General features: G+C 41.2%; 1 protein-coding gene across 1 annotated transcript in view; it reads right to left on the bottom strand.

Annotated features, from left to right (window-relative positions):
• TOMM7 (translocase of outer mitochondrial membrane 7) overlaps nucleotides 1-20,281 on the bottom strand; it is a 176,059-nt gene that overhangs the window by 15,247 nt on the left and 140,531 nt on the right. The window contains exons 4-6 of the transcript XR_012512167.1: nucleotides 12,653-12,764; nucleotides 7,168-7,277; nucleotides 5,554-5,635 (exon numbers count right to left, since the gene is read on the bottom strand). The gene's annotated coding sequence lies outside the window, so the exon portion shown is untranslated. The remainder of the gene's footprint in view (nucleotides 1-5,553; nucleotides 5,636-7,167; nucleotides 7,278-12,652; nucleotides 12,765-20,281) is intronic.

A 20,281-nucleotide genomic window follows, 5' to 3' on the forward strand; every position in this document is an offset into this window, starting at 1 on the left:
TTTTTTTTTAGATGCAGTCTGACTCTGTCACCCAGGCTGGAGTGCAGTGGCACAATCTCAGCTCACTGCAACCTCTGCCTCCTGGGTTTAAGCGATTCTCCTGCCTTAGCCTCCCAAGTAGCTGGGATTACATTGTAGCACACACCACAGTGTCTGGCTAATTTTTTGTATTTTTAGTAGAGACAAGGTTTCCCCATGTTGGCCTGAACTCCTAACCTCAAGTGATCTGCCTGTCTCAGCCTCCCAAAGTGCTGGGATTACACGCATGAGCCACTGTGCCCGGCCCTCAATTACTTCTTTTATAAGGAGCTAATAATGCCATCAGGAAGTTTGCAAACTTTGTGCTTTATATAGCTGAGCACACCTATGTTTGAGGATGTGTGTGCACTTACACATTAACCTGCCTCCATCCCAGAAGAAAATAATGAAACCTTACAGATGATATCAAATGACCTCTCCCAGTATGCTCTCAAAAAGCATGGTTTACATTCCTTATCAGTTGAAATACCATGAGCTCGTGAATGATTGTGTGTGTGTGTGTGTGTGTGTGCGCGCGTGTGTGTGCATGTCTGTATGTACACATATTAAGCTTTTCCTGACTTAATTTCTCTCTCAGTGGTGCTGGGGAAAGAAATCAGTTAGTTGACAATTATGATAGGTCAGCCCTTAAGATATAACAGATGAATTAGATGTGATCCCCAAGGGTGGAATATCTGAGCACACTTGAAGGGAACTCAGCACAAACAATGTGGGCTGTGCCTCTGTCAGTGAGCCCTGAATTGTTCACCATCTCACTGCCTATCTCACTCGTCTCCTGCCAACCTTGTCACTGTGTGGGCAAATCTGTCATAACCATCTTCCTAGCAACATTCTACTCATGCACAGGAGTCTTCCAAAAACACACCCACATTTCTGGAAAACCCATCCCCACCCTATTAACAGTCTTCTTCACTACTACCCTGGCACCAGTACCTGAAGCCCCAGCCCTACCAGTGGTCATGGCTCCACCAATTAATCAAAAAGGGAAGGTGGTTTCCTGGAATCATACTCTACCACACCTCAATGGAGGTATATATTCCCAGAGAGTAGCTGCTTACTGCTGGTCTCTTATCTTTCTGGCTTTCATCATTCTTTCCACAGTAAGTCTAAAGAGGTTAGAAATGGTGTCCTACTTTTGGGAAATACCCAGGACACTGCTACATTCTTTCTATTTATTCATTAATCCATTTAACAAATGGATACTGAGCAACTCCTTGTGCAAAGCTAAATGAGAGATTCTGCCCTCTGGGAACTTAGAGCTGAGAAAGAGACAGCAAATGCAGGCAATTACAGTACTGGAAGACACTTGCCTCCTAGTAGCTGCTTCCAAGTTCACTCATGTTGTTTGCAGAATTCATTACCTTGTATCTGTGGGACTGAGGACCCTATGCTTAAGGGAGTGGGAGTCAGGAAAGACTCACAAAGGAGGTAGCACTGAGGCTATTCCACTCTTCCCAGGTGGGTAGGAAGAGGGCATTTCAGGAACAGTAAAAGGTAGCACAGGGCATAGCATACAGCGTATTAGTATCCGACATACAAATATCTGATACTTCAGCAGTACTGACACTCAAAGTTTCAAGACACAGAGGCCAGGTAGTAAATCTGATCAAGTTGGCAGAGACCAGATTATGAAAGGATTACATGCTAGATTAACATGTAAATGGGGAACCTCTGAAGCAATTTGAGGTTTTTGTTTCGTTTTGTTTAATTAATTTCTTCTTAATTAACAAAAAGTGTCTATATTGATTGCTTTGAAATATGAATACACTGTGGAATGGCTAAATTGAGCTAATTAACAAATGCCTTAGCCCACATATTTTTGTAGGGAGAACACTTAAAATTGACTCTCCTAGAGATTTTTAAGAATACACATTAATGACTGTAGCCACCATGTTGTACAAGAGATTTCTTGAACTTATTCCTCCTAACTGAAATTTTGTAGCCTTTGACCAACATCTTCCCCACCCCTCAACCCCACCGAAGGGTTATGACTCAGAGAATATGAACAGATCTTGTGTCAGAAAGATCTCTCTTCTTACCCCCAACTCCACCCTCAGCAGTAAAAGCAGTACAGAGGGAAGGGAATAAACAGGAAGAATTTAAGGCAAGATCTGGCGGGCTATGAGAGTGTGAACTAGGGCAGTGACCTTGCAAGTGGTGAGAAAGGAACAGAGAAAAGAGAATTAGGCAGAACTCACTGGCAAGGGTGAGGAGAGACATTGCCTCATCAATACATAGACTACGGAGGGTGAGCAGAGTCTGAGTCCAGTTTGGGACCTGTTGACTTGGAGATGCCTGCAGAACATGCAAGTGGAGAGATCCAGGAAGGATGGACTAGGGTCAAGGGCTCAGTCCAAGGTTGGGTTGAGATGAAAATATTTGGCAGTCACACCCATGGAGAATACAGAGGGATGGCTGAAACCACAACAGATGATGATGCAGTTTCCCAGGGAGAGTGAGTGGAGGGAGGAGAAGAGAGGACCCAGGATGGAGTTCTGGGAACACAGAAGCAAGTCACCTAGAAACTACAAAGAGGTTGAAACAAACAATAAATGTGGTTGGCTCTGCCTTTGGTTCCTGACATTGTTGCTTCTCTTTCTTTTCTTTCTTTTTTTTTTTTTTTCAAGATGGAGTTTCGCTCTTGTTACCCAGGCTGGAGTGCAATGGCGCGATCTCGGCTCACCGCAACCTCCGCCTCCTGGGTTCAGGCAGTTCTCCTGCCTCAGCCTCCTGAGTAGCTGGGATTACAGGCACGCGCCACCATGCCCAGCTAACTTTTTGTATTTTTAGTAGAGACGGGGTTTCACCATGTTGACCAGGATGGTCTCGATCTCTCGACCTTGTGATCCACCCGCCTCGGCCTCCCAAAGTGCTGGGATTACAGGCTTGAGCCACCAAGCCTGGCCCTGTTGCTTCTCTTTCATACAACATAAGTTTGGACAAATTAGACCAATAATACCTTGTACATTATTATATTGGAAGGCTTAAAGGAGTATACAAAGCAAAAAATTACAGCAAACTATGCTTCCTTCTCTGCTCAAATCAAGGTAGAGCATGCTTGCCCTAGAGCCACATGGTGTTGTTTTCACAGTGGCTGTTTGCATAGATGTCTTTGCTTGGGCGCAGTTGCATTACGCTGTGAGTAAGGGTAGAGTCAGAGAAAGACACAGAAGAACGATTTCCCTTTTATGGAGCTGCATGGCAGTGGGGTGTGGGGTTGGGGTTGGGTGCAAGAGGAGACAAGGAGGATGTGAGCATCAGGACATTGAGCTAAATGGCACAAGATGTCAAGAGGGATAGAGGTGAGGTTCTGGGGACTCACAAGTCCGAGAAAAAGACAAAGATCACAGTGATGTGGGGAAAGGGATTTCCCTCCCTTTATTATAATCACCATGTATGTGTGTGCAAGTGTAATTAATGAACACATGTCAAACCCAGTTCCCATCATGTGATGAGCAGTAACATGTAATTTTTCTACATCTTGATTTCTATGGAGGAGGGATTTCTCCGTTTCATAGGAAACTCAAGAATAGGCAAAATCTAACATCTGCTATTAGAAATTATGACAGTGGTTACATATGAAGGGCAGTTTCTGACTGGAAATGAGCTAGACAGAGTTCCATGGGGTAATGGAAATGTTTTAGATCTTGATCTGGGCAGTGGTTACACAGGTGATAAATATGTAAAACTTCTTCAGGGTTGCACATCTAAGACTTGTGCATTTTAAGGTATATACATTCCTTATCAATAAAAATAGGTCATCTAAAACAAATTAAAGATAACATACATTCCTACTCACAAACACACACACGCACACACACACACACACACACACACACACACACCTGCCCCAGATGGCTACAAAATAAGGTCTATTTGAAATCTATTTGAAAGCCAGGGAAGTGGAAGGAACTGGAGAACCCAGGGAGATCCAAGAGGTGATGTAATGAAAAAGGGAGTAACAAAGCCATGATCAGAGTGGAGTGTGAGCAGGGTGAAGCAGCCCTGCTAGATGGCAAAATCCAAGGTGGGGCTGTCGGTGTGAGAGGCAGCAATGAAAAAAAGGATCATTAGAACTGAAGAGGTCTCCAAGGGAATGGAACTATAGAAGCTTCTGCCACTAAGGCTTCTCAAGAAGAGAACAAGAGAATCAGAAGACCTCAAAGCATCAGGGGAGGTGGCCAAGGAAATGAAATGGCAGCTTGAGATGGTAACAAACCACTCAAGCGATTCACGAAGATTTTTTGATAGTGAGGAAGGGAATGAAGCACCTGGTGTAGGGTATGGTACTCTTTGAGAAATGGGGCTTTCAAGTGAAAATAACAAGTTAAAGATTAGTGTTAACAATCTTGAGAGGGAAGAGAGAATTGCTGGTGTTGGGTCACCTGTGCTTTGCTTCAACAGCCCTCTATGCTGTTCAATCAGTCCTAACAAATCAGACTCTCTCCCAAAATCCCCACCCCAACTAGGAGTTTCTTAAGGAAAGTGCCTGTGGTGCAATGAGTGTTAGGGAATGAGAGAAAGAAAGGAGTGAAGAAAGGAAGCAAAATGCCAGGGAAGGGTTTAAATTCTAAGAAAAACATCAGATTACAATTTTTTTTTGACAGAGTCTGGCTCTGTCACTCAGGCTGGAGTGCAATGGTGCAATCTCGGCTCACTGCAACCTCTGCCTCCTGGACTCAAGCCATTCTCTGACCTCAGCCTCCCAAGTAGCTGGGACTACAGATGTGTTCCACCACACCCAGCTAGGTTTTGTATTTTCCTGCAGATGGGGTTTCGCCATGTGTCCCAGACTGTCTTAAAACCCCGGGCTCAAGCAGTCGCCCACCTTGGCCTCCCAAGGTGCTGGGATTACAGGCATGAGTCACTGAGCCTGGCCAGGATACGATATTCCAAAGTACAATTAAACTATGCTGTAGTAGGGTAAGTAAAGTCCAATTATTTTAATGCTGTGAAGTACAGAAGTACAATGCTATAAGGCCATTGAAAAATAATATTTTAAATTTTAAAATATTTGTACTTATTAGATGTTTAGGCAATTAACTTATCAATGAACTGACCAAGTGTCAAATGATCAGAAAGAAGTCACTTTCCAGCCCCTACCAAAGAAGTAGAGTTGAAATAAGGGTGGGGGCCAATTGACAACAGCATTATATTCAATGTCATATCATTGTGGGTGGAGTGTTCCCAAGTTTTACTGTATCAAACAGAGTGTGATTCAAAAAGCATCATCATCACCATCATCATCATCACACCCGCCTTCCCACAAAGAACGTTTCTCAAAGTTTCCAAGCGACCCAGATAAAAACCAGAACCTGCACATGCACAGAGAGGAAGCAGAAGCTTAATCAACCTGTAAAAATTTCTTCTAGGAATTCAGAAAACCTTTCATAAATGACCATCTGGTTCAGGGGACACACAATAGCAGAGTCAAGTGAGACAAGCAGAGGAGACAGAAATGCCTAAAAGTCTGGCTGGGAGAAACTTGTCAAGCCCAGCATGGTCTTCTTATACCTTTAGGGGGCTCTTTCTTCTTTTTAGTGCTTCATTTTTCACTACCTTTCTCCGTGTTGGTCTCATCTGGGCAGAAATCCTTCTGATAAACCAAGGAATTAGAGACTAATTAAATCATCTCTCAAGGAAATTGTGAAAAAGGTCCATGTAGTGAGGAAAAGTCTTCTCTAAGGGTAAATTTTAGGCTCTAAGACACATAACATGAGAATTACTTGGGAACCCGGAATCGCACCATCTAGGCACCTACTTGTGATAATATCTGAATCAGTTCGTCAGTATGAGTTTCAGTTGTTCCAGTCCCTTTACAACTGGGCACTGTGCTAGTGGCTGATTTCACAGCCTTATTTACATCCTGTTTTCCAATTTGTATGAATCAAGCTACACTGCATTTGGAGCTTTTTTAAAGATGTCTTTTGAAGTAAATGAAAATTCCCTTTCATGAAGCACAACAGGGTGAAAAACTTCTGCTGCCAGCATCTACTTGGGATTGCTTTCCAAAAACTACAATAAAATCCATAATCTTAGAAATGTGATAACTTTTATTTGATGTTTGAATATATGGGACATGTATAGGGAAGATAAACCCAACCTACCGTATATGAAAAGATCAGTTCTCTAACAGGAAAATTGTAGTCTAAAACAGCACACAGGTAAGACCAAGTAATTAATTAAAATTAGGTAGTCAATCATTTTCACATGTACCCGGTTCATGTCTCCTTAATACCGCTAGAATAAATATGTCCTAGATATAAATGCAAAGCATGTCTTCTCAATTAAACTAAAGATATCTTCTCAATTAAACTGAAGATTTATACTTTATAATATAATCTGATGATAAGAAATATTTTATTTCTTTTAAAAGCATCCAAATTTGTAGGCTTAAGCCATGTGGAAAAGAGAGAATTTCAGATAAGAACTTAGTTGCAGCAGCAAATCAACAAAACATTGGAGAAACTCCTTAATTGCTTTTGAATAAAATGTGGGTCCTAGCAAAAGACTAAAAATACGTATTCCCTCAATATCATAGATGCTGACACCAAAATCTTATTCAATTAAAGATTTGCTTTTCCAACTCAGTCAGAATACCAGTTTCTTTTTCCTCAATTTAAACAAACTAAATACGCTTGGTGATTAATCCAGGAGAACTGTTCTGTATAACAATAGTACCTCAGGACAACTAACAGGAGGGCCTTGTATTAGCTCTGAGCAGAATTTCTATATTCCTAATAGTTTTGAGATATGGTTGACTGATGTAATGGCCACTATTTATCTCTGGACCCCATTTCACCCTCTTTGAATAGGAATTTCTGAAAGTAGGACCCAAGAATCTGTATTTTTAAAAGCACTCTAGGTGATTCTTATGAACCTTAAAATTTGACAGCAACTGAGTTAAGACTATATATGCATATAGTCTTTGTATACCTCTTAGATTTCAGAAATTTGTAACTTCTGTAGATATTGTTATCCTTATTTTCAAAAGAGGAAGCAAAATTCAGAATAATAGACAATTTGCTTAATCCGCAGTAACACAGCTGCCACATGACAACTAACATTTGACCTAATTTTACTGGATTTTTTTTCTCCTGTTGTATGCACTGACCAACGCTAACTTACGCAGGGTCACAGCTCAGCTGTTAAGGTATAGTAGGATTTGGGTCCAGGCAGTGGGACTCCAGGCTGATAACCACTTCTGCCATGTTGCCAGGGAGTTAGTGGAGTTTTGTCTATAAACACAAAGAAATGAGAAAAAGACAAACAAAATAGACAAAGCACAACAACTTAAAGAAGCAAATTACCAAAAAATATAACTGGCCATGAAATACATGTAAATAATTCAGGTTCATAAGCAAAGAAATGCCATATTAAATATTGAGATACTACCTCATACCCATCAAATTGACAAAGATTTTAAAAAGTTAAGTGCCCGGTGTTGACCATAATAAAGAGAAATGGACCCTTGATTGCTGATGGGAAACCAATCTGGTTTCACCTTCAAGAAGGGCAATGTGGCCATATTATCCAGAGTCTTAAAATGTGCATACCCCTTTACCCTAATATTTAACTTCTAGGAATTTATACTGAAGAAAATGTCAAATGAGTGCAATGGTGTCTGTACAATCATACTAATTGCAATATTATGTGATAGACAAATAAAAATATCTATGTTTATAAAATTGAGCTAATAAAATCTATTAAGCTTAACAAAGTAGTGTTACAGAATATGTTCTTGACATCAAAATATGGAAAGATTAATTTAGCATATTACCAAATTTAGAAATGTATAGAACATGCTGGGCACGGTGGCTCACACCTATAATCCCAGCACTTTGGGAGGCCAAGACGGTGGGGGGGGGGGGTGCATAAGCTGAGGTCAGGAGTTCGAGACCACCCTGGCCAACATGGTGAAACCTCTTCTCTACTAAAAAATACAAAACTTAGCCAGGCGTGGTGCACATACCTGTAATCAATCCCAGCTACCCGGGAGGCTGAGACCAGAGAATCATTTGAACCCCATAGGCGCAGGTTAGAGTGAGCTGAGATTGTACCATTGCACTCCAGCCTGGGCAACAGAGTGAGATTCCATCTCAAAAAAATAAATGCATAGAACAGGAAGCATGATATGATAGCTCTTTTGTAAAAAAAAAATTAAAATGCCTAGAAAGATCAGATAGATGACTAGATAGATAGAGACATACTAAAATGATAATGGTGGTGACTTCCGGGTACTAAGATTATGAATAGCTTTTCCCTTGTGCTTTTTGGTGTTTTCCAAATTTTTTCTGTTGAGCATGTTCTGTAAATAGGGGGCCAACATTCATTCTTAAGAAAAAGGGGGGGAAAAGCCAGGAAGCATGTTTCCAGCCAAGGAATAGACAAAACACAGCATCAGATTGCTAGAGGAAAAGAGAACAAAACAGAACAAACATGTAAATAAAGAGAGGAGTCGTCCTTTCTCAGTGACAGGAAACAAATATTTGCCTTACTGCAGACTCCTTTGATGAGAGGATGGCTCTTTAGCAATGCAGTTGGCAAAAACTCTTAAAAAACTTCAAAAGGATGAAAATAAGATTCCTCATTCAAGAACTTGGCCACCCCAACCCTGACTAGCATAGCACAAGAACAGGGCAGCCTAAACACAGAAATGCAAGCAGAAATATGGGCCAGGAGGCAAGGGAGGCAATTCTCACAACTACCTTTGGGCAAGAATTTGACTCACCAGTGCCACAGTCAAGGAAGAACAGGAACTACATATCAGTTCCCTACTGCAAATCATTAATAATGTATTATACATAACTATGTGGAAGTTAACTGCAGAAAAAGTTTTCTATTTTATCAAGCTCTAATTCCATGGTATATGCTTCTTCAATCTCCTGTGATCTTTCATGCTGCCTTCAGAGGTGAGGAATAGAGGCAGACCTTCACAGAATGCTGTTTGAACAACAGAATATTCTCTCTTTGAAGGTTCTATAAGAAAAAAGATTCTGGCACAATGCCAGCACTCACTCATAAATTTTGTGTTTTGTTTATTTTTCAGATGGAGTCTCACTCTGTCACCCAGGCTGGAGTGCAGTGGTATGATTCTGGCTCACCACAATCTCACCTTCCAGGTTCAAGCAGGTCTCCTGTCTCAGCCACCTGAGTAGCTGTGCTTACAAGTACCTGCCACCACACCAGGCTAATTTTTGCATTTTTAGTAAAGACAGGGTTTCACCATGTTGGCCGGGCTGGTCTTGAACTCCCAACTTCAAGTGATCTGCCCACCTCAGTCTCCCAAAGTGCTGGGATTACAAGCGTGAGACACTGCACCTAGCTCCAATCATAAATTTTGTTGAATTTGTATTTTAAGGCCTTTAAAGAGGTGGTACTCTTGTCCTGATGGCTGGAACTGGAGATTGGCGATTGGAAGCAGGAGAGACAAAAAATAAAATTTTGTAGTTATGACGAAACGACACCATCACTGTCCATTTCTACCTTCAATTATGTTCAAACAATTGAATGTTCCATTGCAAATTTCAGCACCAAAGGAGACTAATGTGGGTGTCATATGGAGAGAGAAGTCAGAACAGAGCTTTGACATTATTCACAAATGTAGAGAGGAAAAACTGCATCACAGTAGAGGATTATTTTAGTTTGAAGAAATAGCATAGAAGTGATCAAAGAAGCCAGTGGAAGATTATTAGGTTATAGATAGTGGCCGGGTCTCTTTCCATCTTCAAAATAGGATACAGGAGCAAATAACCTCAACTAAATGAAGCAAGAACCTGACTTGCAGGAGAGTTTGGCACCCAAATGGTTTTCTGAAGATGGTGATGGAGCCCCCAGAGATATTTAAGAGCAGGAGGATGCCCAATCCACTGCCTGGGGTGGCGGAGGGGAAACTTCCCTAGTGATAAAGATATGTACTCTATGACATTATATGGAACTTTCTGGTCCTGTGTTTCTACAAACAATGGAGAGAGGCTTATTTTTGGATTCTTAGTTATTACCTATCTGTGTCAATAGATGCAAGTTACAAACATCCATCATGTATCTCTCCACCCTATGGCACATTTCTCTTCTTTTCTTTTACGAATTTACCTTACTGTTAACATAGAAGAAAGAGAAGTTATTTAGGTAAATTATCCCCAGCTACTGCTTTATCAGAAATCACTCTTTCCCTTGGCAGAATACTAATGACTATTAAGATTAGCTGCCTGCAGGACCAGGAGTATCTTCAGCGGCTCAAACCCTGTCTTGGAAGCAGCTGCTGCTCCTGAAGACTGTCTGCTAGGCAGTAAAGGGAAAGAGTAACGTGGAAAAGGAAAACCATTTCTTAGTGTTTTTTGTTTGTTTGCTTGTTTGTTTTTTGGGACAGAGTTTCGCTCTATTGCCAGGCTGGAGTGCAATGGTGCGATCTCAGCTCGCTGCAACTTCCGATTTCCGGGTTCAAGCAATTCTCCTGCCTCAGCCCCCCGAGTAGCTGGGACTACAGGCACGCACCACCACGCCCAGCTAATTTTTTTGTATTTTTAGTAGAGATGGGGTTTTATCACTGTGTTGGCCAGGATCATCTTGATCTCTTGACCTTGTGATCTGCCCGCCTTGGCGTCCCAAAGTGCTGGGATCACAGGCATGAGCCACCGCGTTCGGCCTCTTGGTTTTTTATACAAATGGGGATGCACGTGTGCAAATATTCGAAGTGGTTGAGGCAGCACTTTTATAAGGTTGGAGTTGAAGACAACTTATGGAAACTCATAATGAAATTAAACAAGCGGGTCAGGAAAGAAGTAACAGATCTAAAAACTAAAAATCAATTTGCTTTTTGCCACAAAATCACTTTCTCCCTCAAAACAATTATCACCCTAATAATTTGCTGGGCTTTTAGCAGGATTAGTGGTTGTTTTTATTTCTGGCACACAAATAGTCCTATGTATTTAAATGACTTTTTTTTTTTTTTTTTTTTTTTGGCCAAATGTGAAATGTGGCCAATATTAGCATTCTCACCTATGCCCTCATCAGACACTTCTGGATCTTTCTCTGCTTGCTTGCTTGCTTGCCTGCCTGCGTTTCCTTCCTTTCTTCCTTCCCTCCCTCCCTCCTTCCTTCCTTCCTTCCTTCCTTCCTTCCTTTTTTCCCTTTTCTTCCTTTCGTGCAATGGCACAATCACGGCTCACGCAACCTCCACCTCCCAAGTTCAGGCGATTCTCCTGCCTCAGCATCCCGAGTAGCTGGGATTACAGGCATGCGCCACCATGCCCGGCTAATTTTTTGTATTTTTAGTAGAGGCCGGGTTTCTCCATGTTTGTCAGGCTGCTCTCGAACTCCTGACCTCAGGTGATCCATCCGCCTCGGCTTTCCAAGCGCTGGGATTACAGGCATGAGCCACCACACCCAGTGGATTTGTCTTTAGAAGAACAAACACTTTTGACATTTACAACAGCCCTCAGGATTCATTAAGAAATTATCCACTTACAAATCATTTAGAAAGACAGCAGGCCAAAGAAAAACAAAGGACATGAACACATAGTGGACACTATACATTTGATACTCAATATCCACAAATAACAGCAAGAGTGAGGACTAAAAAACTGATAATATTCAGGCTGGGCATGGTGGCTCATGCCTGTAATCCCAGGTAATCACGCCTGTAATCACTCCTGTAATCTACCAAAAATAAAATGCAAAAATTAGCTGGGCATGGTGGCGCATGCCTGTAATCCCACTACACGGGAGGCTGAGGCAGGAAATCATTTGAACCTGGAGGCAGAGTTTGCAGTGAGCCGATATCGCGCCAATGCACTCCAGCCTAGGAAACAGAGCAAGACTCTATCTCAAGAAAAACAAAACAAAACAAAAAATACCGGATAATATTCAATGTTGATCAAAGTGTGGAGAAGCAGATATTGTTTGTGGGAGTATAAACCGGTGCAACTTCTCAGAAGAGAAATCTGATAGACTGATCAAAACTGTAAATGCACATACCCTTTGTCCCAGAAAGCTCACTTCTGGATATTTATCTTGTAGATATAATATGGCATAGATCCATATTCAGAGATATTTATTAAAGTAATATTTGAAATAGCGAAAAAATCTGAAAATAATTTAAGTATCCATCAAAAAGAGACTAAGTTAGCAATTATGATAACTTCATATCATAAAATATTATGAAGTTGGATCTGTATCTTACACTATCTACAAAAATTAACTCAAATGGATTAAAGATTAAACATAAGACCCAAACAATAAAACTCCTAGAAGAAAGGACAGGGAAAACAAATTAAAATCCCACAAAATTAAAAGAAAGAAAAGAAAACAAAAAGGAAATTTGCAAAAATCTTCATGACACTGATTTGGTGATAATTTCTTAAATGTAACACCAAAAGCACAGGCAACAAAAGCAAAAATAGGCAAACGGGACTACAGCCAACTTTACAACTTTATGCATCAATAGACATAAGGTCATGGAAAGGTAGCCTGCAAAATGAAAGAAAATATTTACAAATCATATATGTGATAAGGGATTAATATCTAGAATATATAAAGAACTCTTACAACTAAGCATTAAAAAATCAAATAACTCAATTTTTAAAATGACCAAGGAACTCATATAGATATTTACCAAAGATGATATATACAAAATGGCCAACAGTCATGGAGCTCAGCATCACTCATCAGTAGAGAAATGGAGTTGAAAACCACAATGTGATACCACTTCACACCAATTAGAATGGCTGCAATAAAAAAATAAAGAAGTGTTGCTGAAAATGTGAAGAAATTACAACCCTTGTGCACTATTGCTGGATTATAAATTGTGCAACCACTAAGGAAAACAGTATGGTGGTTTTTCACAAAATTAAAAATAGTAGTACCATATGATCCAGCAATCCCACTTCAGAGTAGAGATTTAAAATAATTGAAAGTAGAATTTCAAATTGATATTTGCATATCCATATTCATAGCAAGAGTATTCACAATTGCCAAGAGGTGGAAGCAACCTAAATGTCCTTCAATGAATAAAGAGATAATCGAAATATGGTATATACATACAATGGAATATTATTCAACCTTAACATGGAAGAAAATCTGTCACATGCCGCAAGATGGATTAACCTTGAGGACTTTATGCTAAGTGAAATAAGTCAGTCACCAAAAGCAAATACTGGCCGGGCGCGGTGGCTCAAGCCTGTAATCCCAGCACTTTGAGAGGCTGAGGCAGGTGGATCACGAGGTCAAGAGATCGAGACCATCCTGGTCAACATGGTGAAACCCCGTCTCTACTAAAAATACAAAAAAAAAAAAAAAAATTAGCAGGGCATGGTGGCACATGTCTGTAATCCCAGCTACTCAGGAGGCTGAGGCAGGAGAATTGCTTGAACCTAGGAGGCGGAGGTTGCGGCGAGCCAAGATCGCACCATTGCACTCCAGCCTGGGTAACAAGAGCGAAACTCTGTCTTAAAAAAAAAAAAAAAAAAAAAGCAAATACTGTCTGGATCCACTTAGATGAGGTATCTAAAGTAGTCAAATTGATAGAAACAGAAAGTAGAATTGTGGTTACCAGGCTAAGGGGAGGGGGACTAGGAGGTTATCGTTCAATGGGCATAGACTTTCAGTTTTGCAAGATTAAAAAGTTCTAAAGATCTGTTCCACAACAATGTGAATATATTTACCACCACTGAATAGCACAATTTTAACATTTTGGGGATATTAAATTTTATGTTATGTGCTTCTTACCAGTTTTTAAAAAAGACAAGTACAATGGCAGAAACTCTGGGAATGACAGTGCTCAAGCCACCTCCTGAGTCACAATGTTCCAATCTGTACTGACTGCCCTCTTCAATCAATGTGTAATCATCTTGCTGGGATCTCCCTTGACCACTCTCCAGGAGATTCCCTTTCCCTTCTCCACAGTGATGGATCTTCTGCTTTCTGTATTCCATGCCTTCCTCCTTCTTTGTTGAAGCTTTATGTGTTTCTGCTTTCACAGGTCAGATTTTCTAGGATGAAGTCTGGAGCATGGAAGAAATATTTTCCATGAGGACCTTAATGTCATGTTCCTTCTACCTGCATAAGTTGCTTTTTCTGTTTATTATCTCTAGAAATGTATCCTCCAGGAGCTTCCTGAGAAAGACTAAATTTTTTTTAGAGTTGCCTGCCTGAAATTATTTTTTTGTTTTGCGTTGTTTTGTTTTGCCTTCTCACTTGATCCATAGTTTGACTTGCAATAGAAATCTAGGTTGGAAATAAATATCTTTCACATGTTGAAAGCATTGTCTGTTGTCTTCTGGCTGTCAGTGCTGCTGCTGAGAAGTTGCTGATCTCTTGCATGTGACCTGTTTTGTTTGTTGTTGTTGTTTTCTCTCTCTGGGAGCTTGTAGAATCTTCCTTATTCCTAATGTGATACAATTTCACATTACGTTGGAGGTATTTTTTCATCCATTGCACTGAAAATCATTGGGGCTCTTTAATCTCAAAATCCATGCCCATCAGTTCTGAAAAATGTTATCTCCTCCAGGTTCTCTGTTCTCTCTTTCTTTCTGGGAATTTATTACTGAATTGTTGAAGCTTTATGGGTTTCTGCTTGCACAGGTTGGGTTTTCTAGGATGTAGTCTTGTGCATGGAAGAAGTATTTTCGAAGAGGACATTAATGTCATGTTTCTTCTACCTGCACAACTTGCTTCTCTGTTTATTTTGGACTTTCCTGTGAGATGCTGTTCTTACATAGCTGGTTGTCTATTTTGATTGGAAGCTTTAAGTTTCAGGATGGGACTCACTGCCTTTGACCTTCACTGTAGACTGATCTGGGAGGCACAGCATCCGTATCTTTATGTGTTTGTGCTTAAGCAGTCCTCCTGCCTCAGCCTTCTGAGTAGCTGAGACTATAGACATGTGCCAACATGCCCGGCTAAATTTTGTATTTTTTGTAGAGACAGGGTTTTGCCACGTTGGCCAGGCTGGTCTTGAACTCCTGGGCTCAAGTAATCTGCCCACTTTTGGCCTCCCAAAGTGCTGAGATTACAGGAATGAACCATTGTGCCCAGCCTCCATTCTGCAGTTTGAGCAGTACAACAAAATTATATGTTCAAGCTACCATAACCCAGTAGTCCCCCACAATTTTTAAAAAAGAAAAAAATTCAGAACATATAGTATGTTCCCACTTACATGAAAAAAAAATGTGAGACTATATGGTGGTTGATATGTACTGATATGTACAAAAAAAGACACCTGGAAAAATAAATGAGGAAGAGGTTTTTGTGTTTTTGGTTTTTTTTTTTAACTTTGTATCCTTCTGTACTGGTTGGTTTCTTTTTCAAAAGCTGTAAGCATGAACAATTGTAAAGACCTAGTTCTTTAAAAAATCACAAAGACATAGTTAGAAAAATAAAATCATATTTAAGAAAGAGAGCACGTCACAAGTCAGTATGAATGCTCTTGTTTGTCATGGTATCTGAGAGGGTTAGAACTATTTACACAGTTGGAAAGCACACAAGTCTTATGTCTGGCTTCAGGAACCTTGAAAATACATTCAAGGTTTCTCCCATTTAGGCCATTCTGCTTCCAGGAATAAAAACAGCCTGGACTTTAACTCCTGATCAGAAAAAAGGAGTAGTATGAAACAGAGTAGGCCAGACTTCCTTGGCTTCTGAAGTACCTCTGACCAGACTTCCCTGCTCCACTTACCACACCCTCCCCAGTCCCTCACCTATTACCCGCTAGTTCAGGCACACACCATAATCAGGACTTCCCAGCTCACTGAAATATGTCTGCCTGAGTGATTCATGTATCACATAGCCAAGCCTACTCCAAATCTGCCCCCATGGAGACTTCACTCTTTTAACAAACATTTATTTGCGGCAGAAGAGTGTAATGATTAATCCACGCAAACTATTAGGTCCAAATCCTGGCTCCACTAGTGACTAGCAAACTACTTAACCTCTCTGTGCTCAGCTTCCTCATTTATAAAATGAAGGTGATTATGATGACTGCCTTCAGGCTGCCGTGAGGACTCAGTGATTGACACTTGTGAACGCTTACTGAGCATCTCCCTATGCAAAGATGGTTCTAGGTCAAACAGATACAGAAGTCATCAAGAGAGAGATTTCTGCTCCCATGGAATTTATGGTCTAGTACTTGAAAGACACAATTCAGTTCTCTTAATACAAACTAACAAACAGACACAAATACAAATGATTACACCTTATAATGAGGTAGATAAAAGAAGAGTAAAAGTACAGTGAAGGTCACAACAGGGAATGTGTTGATATCTAAATTCTGGATCATGATTTCCCAGCTCTAGTACTAAAGTACCATAAACCGAAGCAGCAGCGCAACAAAGTTGGTGGGGTTCAATCGATACTGCCTCTTTTCTCATGTCACAAACTTGTTAGAAACAGGCAGAAATTCAATGGTTTTGCAGCAAAAGATACTCAGAAAAAGCTCACTCTCTTTGCCAACAGTGAGTGGATGTTATAGGATCTTCTACTCAGGATTGCATTTTTAAAGAAATGCTCCTCGGCTGGGTGCAGCGGCTCATGTCTGTAATCCCAGCCCTTTGGGAGGCCAAGGCTGGTGGATCACTTGAGCTCAGGAGCTCAAGACCAGCCTGGGCAACATAGTGAGACCCTTGTCTCAAAAAAATAAATAAATAAAATAAAATAAATAAATAAATAAATAAATAAATAAATAAAATAAGTGTCCCCTTTTCTAAAGGTGTGACAGACCTTTGGAATATCTTAATAAACAAGTAGGCAGATTCCAATGTGCCTATGCTTTGAAGAAAAGGAGAGCTATGTAGGTTATTTCTTTCCCAAACTAAAACGTTAAGTGCCTACTTGCTCTCTACAAGAATTGTTAGCACATCCTAAGCACAAAGTTCAAAGGCACCACATACCTTATCTAGGATAGTCCCTAGTTTCACAATGACAACTTTCTGGTTCTCTGGGACACTCCCAGCTGCCCCAGGGAAGATCTCAGAGCCTCCCCACCCCATCTCTCCCTCAGGCCAATAGTTTGGCCTGTCAAACACATACCTGGTGAGGTGTCCTGCACCACCCAACCTAACCATCTACTAATCTTACATTCTGTATAGGCATAGATTATAGCTTAAAGCAATTTGCAATTATGATTTACAATAGAATGAAATTTGTGAGATGATCACTTCAAAGATCTCAGAGAGCACTCTGTGCTATGATTCTCTGAGGTAAAGGAATTTAGTAGATTATGAAGAGCTATAGATTTCCATTTTCTTTCCCGCATTATCTAGGGCTGAAGTTTTGCTGCAAACCATGACAGTCCGTGGCGTCCAGCTTTACTCTGTTTCTGGTTTTAATGATCAAAGGGATTTCCCCAGCAGTTCAGTAAAAGAGAGAGAGGAAGGGTAATTTACTAAGTACTTCCCTTCCTCACAGTCACGAGCTTCTGCTATTTCCTATCTGAGACACTCAGATTAGAAAGTATCAATGAAGATGGCCAAGAAGGAATATATTAAATAGAAGTTACCTTACAATAAAGAGAACATAAAAGATACACATGTATTAACATGGCTCAACTAAGTGTAAATGTATGAAAGATGAGCCTTGGGTGACTGGGGCCAGATAGGACACATCAGGGAAGATTTAGGGAAGAATTGCACATAAGCATCATTCATTCATTAAGCAATTTTTTATTGAGGATCTACTATGCACTAGGCACTGTTCTAGAGGCTAGGGGAACAATAGTGAGTCATATATCAGGGAGTAAAATCAATCCCATTATCTGCTTTTGTAGAACATACTATGTGTTGGGAAAGACTGAAATTAAGTAGTTACACAAATGAGTGTATTAATTACAGACTGTGATAAACATAGATATGGAAAAAGTGGGGGAGGGTGTCTAGGAGTGCCTGTAACGGGAACCTAACAAACTGGAAGCAGTTAAAAAAGGTTTTCTTAAGAAAGGGAGCCTTGAGGTAAGAACTGAAGGATGAGTAGGAGCTGACTGGGCAAAGGAGGAGGAAGAGAGAAAGGAGTGTTCCAGCAAGCGGGTGTCATGCGCAGAGGCCCTGTGGCAGGGAGGAGCTGACACATTCAGAGAGCTGGAAGAAGGGGCACGGAAGGGAGAAAAATAGAGAATGGGATGAGGTAAGACTGAAGAGCAGGGCCTTGCAGGACACGGAGGTCATGTCACGTTGTATTTCCAAATTAGCAGCTATAGGGAGCCACTGAAGGGTTTTTAAACTTTATTTGTTTTATTTTTTATTTTCACTCTTGTTGCCCAGGCTGGAGTGCGATGGTGCCATCTCGGCTCACTGCAACCTCTGCCTCCTGGGTTCAAGCGGTTTTCCTGCCTCAGCCTCCTGAGTAGCTGGGATTATAGGTGCCCACTGGCACACTCATCCTGACCTCAGGTGATCCACCTGCCCTGGCCTCCCAAAGTGCTGGGATTATAGGCATGAGCCATCATGCCCAGCCTGATGGTTTTTAAACAGGCGATGGAGAGAGAGCAGATTCACATCGTGAAAAGTTTGCCTTGAGACCAGATAGAAAGTTATCGTCCACATGGGAGCTGATGGAGACTTGGTGGTAGAGACAGACAGAAGCAGATAAATCTGAAAGTTATTTACAAGTTTAAAACCAACAGGACTTCCAGAAGATTACATATGGGATGAAGGAGAAAGAATCCATGACACCCAGGTTTTTACTGGGGCTTAAGGAAGAAGAGAGTGGCTTGGCAAAAGCTGAGAAGGAGGACAGGCAGGTGAGCTGGTACACCTTTGAGCTGAATGCTGGGTCTGTCTAGGGTGTTTCTTTCTGAAGAACATTTGAGCTCCTACAGTTGGAGACAACCCTAGAGGATCAATAGAGAAAGTTGGAAAACTGTGGATCGACTTGCACCTGGAAACTGATGAGCTCTGTGGTGTTATGCAAGTCAGTTCACCTCTGTGGATTTCAGTTCCCTGAAAGGTTCCTCATACCTTCCTCCCATATCAGAATCTCCCGAAGTGCTTGCGAACACGCAAATTTATGGACATTTGTCTCCATTGGATAATGAAAACGCATAGATTTAAAAGAATTGCCTAAGGTCGTACAGGTAGAGCCAGAATGAGGGCTCCAACCCAAGTCTGACTCATGCTAAAACTGGAAGATATGAGTAAGAGGAGAGAATGGAGAAGGTCTCAAATAGAATTTCCATAGCATTGGTGATACTTCAGGACCTAAGCGGGCCAGGCTTGGGGAAAAGCTGTACTGTCCCCTTTTCTCCTAGTTGGAGGGTGCTACAGTTAAGTTTCATTATTTCCTCATTTCCTCTACTGACTGAAGGCAGACACCACCATATCCTCAACCAGAGGCACACACGGGACTCTCACATTTTACGGAACAAAAAATTCTACAGACCAGCCTAAAATTTCCCATTGAAGACCACTGGGAGAACCAAATCTACTTTAACTTTGCCCTACAGCTGTTTTTTAACACATACTAATAACATTTTTTTTTTTTTTTTTTTTTTTGAGACGGAGTTTCGCTCTTGTTACCCAGGCTGGAGTGCAATGGTGCGATCTCGGCTCACCGCAACCTCCGCCTCCTGGGTTCAGGCAATTCTCCTGCCTCAGCCTCCTGAGTAGCTGGGATTACAGGCACGTGCCACCATGCCCAGCTAATTTTTTGTATTTTTAGTGGAGACGGGGTTTCACCATGTTGACCAGGATGGTCTCGATCTCTTGACCTCGTGATCCACCCGCCTCGGCCTCCCAAAGTGCTGGGATTACAGGCTTGAGCCACCGCGCCCGGCTTCTAATAACATTTTTAAAAGACTTGATGTTAACTCCCTAGAAACCATGACAAACATATAATTTAGTTTTTAAAAAATAAGGTTGACATATCAACCTGTCATATCTCCTATGAAATGCTTTCAAGAAACCCATGCAAATTAACGAGAGCTCTTCAAAACATCAAACACACAAAAAGAAGTTATTTGGGGCGAGGTGCAGTGGCTCACACCTGTAATCCCAGCACTTCGGTAGGCTGCGACAGGCAAACCACGGGCAAATCATGTGAGGTCAGGGGTTACAGACCTGCCTGGCCAAAATGGTGAAACCTTGTTTACACTAAAAATACAAAAAATTACCCAAGCATGGTGGCATGTGCCTGTAATCCCAGCTACTTGAGTGGCTGAAGCAAGAGAATCACTGAAACCTGGTAGGCAGAGTTTGCAGTGAGCCCAGATCGATCATGCCACTGAACTCCAGCCTGGGTAACACAGCAAGACTGCCTC

This window comes from Saimiri boliviensis, chromosome 10 (genome assembly GCF_048565385.1).
Source record: "Saimiri boliviensis isolate mSaiBol1 chromosome 10, mSaiBol1.pri, whole genome shotgun sequence".
Classification (NCBI taxonomy): domain Eukaryota; kingdom Metazoa; phylum Chordata; class Mammalia; order Primates; family Cebidae; genus Saimiri; species Saimiri boliviensis.